This window comes from Scardinius erythrophthalmus (genome assembly GCF_964197995.2).
Source record: "Scardinius erythrophthalmus genome assembly, chromosome: 23".
In the NCBI taxonomy this organism is placed as follows: domain Eukaryota; kingdom Metazoa; phylum Chordata; class Actinopteri; order Cypriniformes; family Leuciscidae; genus Scardinius; species Scardinius erythrophthalmus.
In genome coordinates, this window is record NC_138243.1 from 25,875,577 (window position 1) to 25,884,389 (window position 8,813).

Here is an 8,813-nt window from a genome sequence, read left to right on the forward strand (position 1 = left end):
TCGCTCGCGGCAGGCTTGACGATCGATTTCTCCCTGAACATATGGCACCAGCTCAGGTGAGCCTTCCTTTCCTTCCTGATCTCCATACTGAGATCGAGAGGGCTTGGAAGAACCCATGCTCTGCTCATATTCACTGACATCAGCGGGGTGATTTCGCTGATGTTGAGTGGATCGGGAAGCATGGGTATGTGTCGATACCGCCGATTGACGAGACGTTCACAAAATATCTCGTGTCTGGGCGGGTGTCGACACTTAAAGCTCCAACCCTGCCATCCAAACCGCTTAAAGTATCAGCTCGTTTGAATGGCAGAGCATACACGGCAGCAGGTCAGGCCGGCGCTGCTCCCCATACCATGGCGGTGCTGCAAGCTTACCAGGCTGACCTGCTGTGGGATCTCGACCAGGGGGCGGGGCTGTCCCCTGAGGCGGTTGCTGAGCTGCGTCGAACCACAGTTTTGTCTCTCCGGGCCTGCTGCCGCGATCGGCTGATCGATGGCAGCGATGGTGGCCACGGAGAGGCATCTGTGACTTAACATGGCTGATATCGGGGAGAAAGAGAAATCCTTTTCTCCTCAATTCACCAGTTTCGCCTTCTAAGCTTTTTGGCACCTCCGTGGATGACGGTGGTTGGGAAGTTTAGAGAGGCGAAGGCACGCTCAGCTGCTTTTGAAACATGTATACCGCTGAGATCCGGGTCCAAGCCCAGGCAGACGGGAGGCCCTGGTCCCTCTCGGTCCGAGGACCGTAGACAGGACCAGAGGTCCAGTGTCGCCTCTCGTGCGCCCCCTCCATGGAGGAGTAGGACACAGAGAAGGCGAGCCTCCCGCAAGAAGAGGGATCTAAGGGAGGTCATCCAGCGCAAGCGCACACAGCGTGAGTAAGGGTTGATCTCCCTGGAGGGCCTTTTTCTACCAGCCCTCTCTCTCTTCCTGACTCCCCAGGCGTTCTTGCTACATCAGGCCTGGGGCTGGGCCCATGATAGAACTATGTTCTGTTGGCCCGCCTTGGCTTGATTAGTGTGAGCGCCTCTTTTAGGCATGTAAAAGTGGTGGACCCCAGGTTTTTGTGAATCTCTGGTGGAGTCTTCACTCCGCATGCCGCAGGTGAGCTGATTGGTCTTTTAAGAATATCTGTGTGTACAAATAACACTGACATTTATTTCTCTACAGACCTCGTTCCCTGTATAGACCTAGGGAGTCGTACTGGCAAGGAGGAATAAGGTAAAGTAAGTTTTGGACTTCAGGGCCCTGAAGCCTCCCCTCAGTTGGTGGCTGGAACGAATTAGGGAGAAGCTCAAAGAAGATTTGGCTTCCGTGCTGAGTGTGTGATGGCCTTCCGGTCATAACATTTTTTATGCGTGGTGGGCCGCCGCTCATTTCTGTTTAGCCTCAGGGCTATTAGCCACCCAGGGGTAGAGTAGTTGGTCTTCCTAAAAAAAAAAAAAAAAAAAGCTTTTTTGTTTAGGTTTAGACTGACGCTGGCGCTTCAGATAGATCTTATGTCTTACCTATCAGTTTGTGACATTTGTATCCTGAGTACTTCGCTCCCCTGAGCTCTGTAAGGTGTCAGTAGGTTGAGTGTTTCACAGCCTCTCAATCAAGTTGGCTTTGGCTCCTCTGAGCCCTCAGGTAGATCTATGCTTATGGGTCGGCCCTAACCCGGGCCGCCTCTGTAGCTGGCCTAGGCTATGTTTGGGATGTTGGAGGCGTTCTGCTAAGTATAGCTGCCGCATTCATTATGTGTTAGGCTTCCTCCCCTAGATTTCAGCCTCCTCCCTTAAATGGGAGTTGTTGGCCAAGGCCCGCCCCTTTCACTGCATTCAGGGGTGATAGAGTAATGCAGGGTGGTAGTTGAGGTATGATCCTTCAGGCGGGTCAGGCTGTCTTTCGCTCTGCGATGTGATAGTTTGCCAGACCCTGTCGAACAGAGCTACTTGTTTTTAGGCCTCTAGAGCTGGCTCCACTCAGCCCGTTGAGCTGAACCACTCGAACGATGGGTGAAGGTTGGTTGGCTTGCAAGCAAGCTCCGCTTCCCCAGGCTGGGCACAGGACAAATCCCTGTCACCCTTTGGAGCCACTTGCAGGCCCGCTCCCTGTCTAACATTTCAGGGGCATATGGTGTTTCTCCCTCACTAAACGCGGGGTAGTTTTGAGTAATCCATTCTCAGCTCTGTATTATCTACCTCACACCACGATGGCTCCGGGTGAGCAGGGAGTTCTAACTACATTTCATTCCGGTATTTGAACTCCGCTCCCTTGAAGCCAGAGCATTGCCATGAGCTGATGCCCATGCATTTAGTAGGTAGGCCCTTAAAATGGGGCCTCCACTAGGCAGAGTGGCGTATGTTGTACTCCCCTGCTATGAGGGTATTGCTTTTTGCTGAGTACACTGCCTTTGGCAATGTGATTAGGTGCCAGGATGCTGTAAGTGCTGTAGTAACAGTTTTTCTGCCTTGAAGGCTGCACAGTTAGGTAGTAGGCCCCAGCAGGCCTCCTTGACCGGGTAGCCCCTAAGATAGGGCTCCTAGGCCAGCTCACCTTCGTTGGTTGGCCCTGGTAGTTCGGGCAGAAGACTCACTACCGAGTAGTAGGTCTTAACAGGCCTCCTCGGAGGTGGGTCACAACATTGTGGAGCATACACTAGGTCAAAACTTTAGGAAAGTTTTTTATTAGTATGGTTCCAGCAGTGTTCATTAAAGTAGCAGAAAGACTCGCTATCAGCTAGTAGGCTCGACCGGGCCTCCCTGTTAGGCGAGTCCCCAGCAGCAGTCACATCCAGCTGATTAGACTGTTTCAGGAAGTAGGCCTCTTCAGGCCTCCCTGGAGATGGGCTCCCACATTTTTTGTGGGGGTCAGGTAGTAGGCTTTACTAGGCCTCCCTGAGGGCTAAATCCCTCATACTGTGGTACTAAGTGGCCCTGAGGTTGAACTATCAGTTAGTAGGCCTCATAAGGCCTCCCTGAAGGCAAAGCCCCATAGACAGTCAACTGGAATGCCAGTCTGGCCCAATGTCAGCTGTGGTTTTCAGGTAGTAGGCCTCTCCAGGCCTCCCTGAAAGTAAGCTCCTTCATGTCATGGTTCTCTGGTAGTAGGCCTCACCAGGCCTCCCTGGAGTTGAGTTCCAACATACTTTGAGTTTCCACTTAATGTGGTTTTTCTGGTAATGGGTAGTAGGCCTCTCTAGGCCTCTCTGTAAGCGAACTCCCATGTACTGTGGTAGGCTTCAGTAGGCCTCCCTTAAGTTGAGCTCCCACGTTTTGTGGTTGTCATGTAGCAGGCCTCTCCAGGCCTCTCTGTAAGTGAACTCCCATGCACTGTGGTTATCAGGTAGTAGGCCTCACTAGGCCTCCCTGAAGTTGAGCCCCCGCATACTGTGGTTGTCATGTAGTAGGCCTCTCCAGGCCTCTCTGTAAGTGAACTCCCATGCGCTGTGGTTATCAGGTAGTAGGCCTCACTAGGCCTCCCTGAAGTTGAGCTCCCACATACTGTGGTTGTCATGTAGTAGGCCTCTCCAGGCCTCCTTGAAGGGTTAGCTCCCACTTACTGTGTGTTCCACTGAGCATGGTTTTTCAGGTAGTAGGCCTCTCCAGGCCTCTCTGAAAGTGAGCTCCCACGTTTTGTGGTTATCAGATAGTAGGCTTCACCAGGCCTCTCTGAAGGTGAGCTCCCACATACTGTGGTTGTCAGGTAGTAGGCCTCTCCAGGCCTCTCTGAAAGTGAGCTCCCACGTTTTGTGGTTATCAGATAGTAGGCTTCACCAGGCCTCTCTGAAGGTGAGCTCCCACATACTGTGGTTGTCAGGTAGTAGGCCTCTCCAGGTCTCCCTGAGTAGTTTCACTGTGGTGCTGGGTTTTGTAAGCTAGTGGCCGCTTACTTTCAGTTTAGCAGACCTTATCAGGCAGCTACCGAAGGTGAGCTTGCGCACTGGCTCGACTCAAGTTTGTATTCTCTGCTACGGGTTCCCTCCTGGAACCTCTTTATCCTGCTACAGCCTGGTTGCCTACCAGGTAGATCTAATGCTCCCCTCACTGAGGGTCAGTATGAGTATGTGGTCTCCTGAGTCTGATCAGTCGGTCGTAGGCCTCTCATGAGGCCTCCCAGTTAGATCAGTCCTTAGGCCCTCACAGGCCTCCTTAGTGTTTTGAAACACAAACACTGGGTTGATCCGTGGATCGAGTAGAGAAACTCCCCTCGCTGGCAAGGGTTGTAAAGCACTATGCTGAGTCATACTCTCCAGGATATCCCGTCTCTGAGATCCGGTCCGAGTGGTTTACTGCCTGCTTCGCAGTCCCTCGGGTTGGATGCCTTCCTAAAGGCAAGTGTCCAGAGGCTCTGTCTTCGGACAGACAGGAAGTGGCCAGACTGTAGTGTCTTATATGGTGACACCAGGTCAGGCCTGCCTGGTGGCATTTCAGGTGGCACGTTCCCCTGAATAGTGACTGGCTGGGGTTCCCTCAGGTTCCCTAGCCACATTCCCTAGAAGGGACCCCTTCTAAGAAGTTGAAGTTGTGGTCCTAGGCCCTTGAGCAGGCCCAGGTAGACCTTTCACTAAACTATGTTTATGGAGGTTTTCTGTGGTGTCATTTAGCTTGGGCTATGACCGTAGGGAGTGCTGTCACTGACAGCTCAGTGTGACCTGGGGGTGAGTGGTACTAGCGTTCATTTGAATTGCCGGTTCTGACAGTTGTCACTGCCTTTGGCATGCACTCCCCTTAGCATGGTGGCGTTGGTATATCGTTCCCCATAGCGTCATTCTGACGTAGTGTAGAGTTCCCTTTCGAAAGGGAACGTCTCAGGTTACGACTGTAACCTATGTTCCCTGAGAACAGGGAACGAGACACTACGTCTTCCTGCCATGCCTCGGGGCCTGCCTGCAACAGTCCCTTCAGACGATAGGATGTTGTCATGTTTGCAAGGCGCCCTTTTATACTTGCAGGTCGCATGTTAATCATTCACGTTAATGATTCACGGGCTGTCGCCGGTCAATGTGATTGCCGTGATTTGATATTGATTTCAGACACCTGTCACGCCTGAGGCGTTCCCCATAGCGTCATTCTGACGTAGTGTCTCGTTCCCTGTTCTCAGGGAACATAGGTTACAGTCGTAACCTGAGACGTTTTTCTTAACCTTTTTTACACCCTCTGTGACCCAGTGGTACATGTCCACTGTAGCGGGGGGAAAACGCACATAACGCATTCAGCGTTTCCGCTTTAAGAACGTCTGTAAAATGTAGGCTACAGCGACTGCGTAAAGTCTGTACGTTTTAGTACACCAATAAAACCGCTATTTATAATATACATGAACAATTACTGCTGAAAAAAATATGTAAACTTTATTATGCTTAAATACAGTGTCTGTTTAGTACGTTTATTAAGCCAGCCTCAATCTAGCCACTGTGGCTAGATTGAGGCTAGTCAGGGAAGTAGGCCCACCATGTTTAATTTTTGACAGAAATAAAAACGAGGCTGTGACTGAGAGATGAGTGCATTCAATAAATGGTTAACATAATAAAGCTATTGATTATTCTTAAAAAATATATATAATTCAGTAGCCCACTCCATAAAACAGTTTTTAAAATTGTGAGTTGTGGAAATAGGCCTACATGATTGTATTGATACATGGTCCCTCACAGCGTCGTTTTAATCTTTATTCATTTCAATAAGGCATCTTGGTCTATGAGATGTTTATTTTCACATTAATTTTCCACAGCTAAAATATTTATCTTAGGAATCCACACAATCTGGATTTTTGTTTATGTTTATTTTCACATTAATTTGTTTATTGTCATGTTTATTTTCACATTAATTTTCCACAGCTAAAATATATATCTTAGGAATCCACACAATCTGGATTTTCGTGCACTGCCACACAGATTTCGCAAAAGGTTCATAAAGCTGCTTTTTTTTTTTAACAAAAGGATCTCTCCCCTTAACAGGTAAACAGCCTCAACATTACCTGCCATAACGTTGCAATATGTTGACTGCATGTGAATGCAGCGAATACCAGCTGTCCTCAACTGCCATAAAATCATTATATCAGACCATGTCTGAATCTACCGTCTTGTAGGTCTGTATAGTCTCAAACTGTGTTCCACCTCAAAAATTGGACTAAAAGTCTGGGTGATCTGGGGTAAATTGTGGTGCCGCTGTAGTGACAAGTGCCATGTGACCGGGCTTTATTGTCAGCTCCTAAGGGAGAGCCGGGAACAGTGAAAGAGCCTGACCTTTTCCTAGCAGCACGAACCCAACAGCTCTCAAAGCCACCCGACAGGAACAAACGCCCCTTAAAAACACAAGACAATGCTAAAATATCGGCAAATGAAGAGGCAGGGACTGCGCTCAAAACATATCTGTGCACTTGTGTAGAGTTTGCTCTATGAGAACATAATCAGACTTCACAACGTGACCTTTAATAATATGAACTGCTATAATAACGACAAGCTTAGAACTTCTATTTAAAGTGCAAATCAGCCTTCCTTTCCTAGACCGCAGAGGTTGAAATAACCTGCTTCTGACCTCAAAATTTACTGGTAGAAATGAGACACATCGCAAAAACTGAGGTGTTTTAGCGTCTGATGACTGTAAACAAGAAACATGCTTACCAATTATTGATAGCCTATTAGCAACTAGATGCAATTAGCATGAGAAACTGGTTAACAAAATCATTAGCATCTGCAGGTACACCACTGGTTTCCAAAATACTTTAAGGGCACATATTCTACACTACAAGACATTCATTCATCTTCGGAACACAAATTAAGATATTTTAAATGAAATCTGAGAGCTGTCTGAGATCTGAGATTCAGTCCCTCCATTGACAGCCTACGCAACTACCACTTTCAAGCCCAAGTAAAGACATTATTAAAGTAATCCATGTGACTCCAGTGGTTTAACTTCTATTTTATGAAGCGACGCAAGTACTTTATTTGTGCAAAAAAACATAACTTACCACTTTATTTACAAAATATTAATCTTTAACGCTCGTTCACGCAACGTCTTTTTTCGAGACAACACAACACTCGTGCATCGTGTTGCTCACGTGAACGTAAAAATACTTTTTCACATACTGATCAAAATACTTTTTATTTATTTTTCTGTTGCGCATAAATCGCAAATATTTTATTTAATTCTTGATTTATATGTTTGTGGTTCAGCACACGTTACATTTATTCATTTACACACTGGGAAAACACGAATGGTTTGCACTTAAAATGTAAACATAAATGAGAAAAAAAAAGTTTAGTAATACACTATGCTCTTCTAAAGACTTAAAGGGATGGTTCGGAGTAATTTCAACCTGGGTCCTTTGCACCATGACCTCGAGCCAAACACTCACCTTAGCAAAACTCACAAGTGTAAGGAAAAACTAGAGAATGTAACACTCCATAGAAATACATTTTTTTCCGAAGTGTTGACTGGTACTACCAAAAAAATACTAGTGCATTCCTGGAACTGGGCGTCGTTACACTACACCTCATGAATCGCTTTCTGCCAGGACTTTTACGGGCTTTTCCCAAATCACGGAATTGACTTCGACGTCCAGGTTAGCGGTAGCATTAGCCATCAGGCAAGTGTTATTTAAATAAACTCCTGATGTACTTACAAACTTTTCACCAATGCCTCGTTTTATGAGTACAGAACCCATTTGTACTACTGTAGAAGTTTGGTACCATTCTGGGCATTATTAGTGGGGTAATTTACGAGATACATCATATCCGTTAGCGCCTGCACTAAGCCATCCGGCTTAAAAATTAGCTCTAACTTTAATAATGTTCGACCAAGGGAAAAAAAGCTTCTGGGGGATGTTTGGCTCAAGGTCATGGTGCAAAGGACCCTAGGTTGAAATTACTCTGAACCATTTAATGTGCTGCACATCATTCACATTTTCACAAACCAGCCAGAAAAAGCATAAATATTTATAATATTTAATTTAGTAAAACAATTTAACAACTGCATTTGTAATAAAAACAGCATTTCTATAATATATATAATTAAATACACTCCATGCATTTGGAGACCATTTTTAATTCAGACACTTTTTACCCCACAGATAACATTTTAGCACAAAAAAATGGCAATTAATAATTCATGTAAAATCATTTGCCAAATTGATATGTATATTTTTTAGATCTGGATAAATGAGCTTTGACATGAAATTTGATCTGCCATTTAGAAAATTGTCAGATTAAAGATGTCACAAATGTTTCTCATATGCATCTCTCAGCCCTGCAGCTGTATTTAATCGGCCTTTTCGAAATATTAAAGCGTGACAAAAATGACATACAATTTGTTAGATTAAAGAGTGCGACAGTCTTTTCTTATAGTTCAGTACAGCCAAAGTTTGAAAGTTTAATTAAGGGCTGTTTATGTGATTTTTCTCTGTCCCCCACAACTTCAGGATTAATGATGCTGCTTGATGTTGGGCCGGTGCCTGTGGGCAGGACCACATACTCGTGGGACATTAAAACGAGCATTTCAACTCTTGTTCATGCTTCAGCTCTCATATTAGAAGCTTGATTAAAACTTCCTCCCCTGAGACACTCCCTCTAAGTCTTGCAAAAAATTTCTCGTGCCTGGATGTAAATCTCAGAACAGACAGAAGACACGTAAGAGAGTTCATAATCGCCATCACAACACGTTTATTTGCGGAAATAAATACGATGAGCAGTACAGATGGTGCTGTGTGGATGTCATCAGAAGAAACAGCCACAGAAAGATGGTGTGTGCTCAATGTGTGTGTTTGTGTTTAACTCATTCACTGAATGTGGAGTGTGAAGAGATCAACATTGACAGCACTTCTGATTTGCCTGTGGGA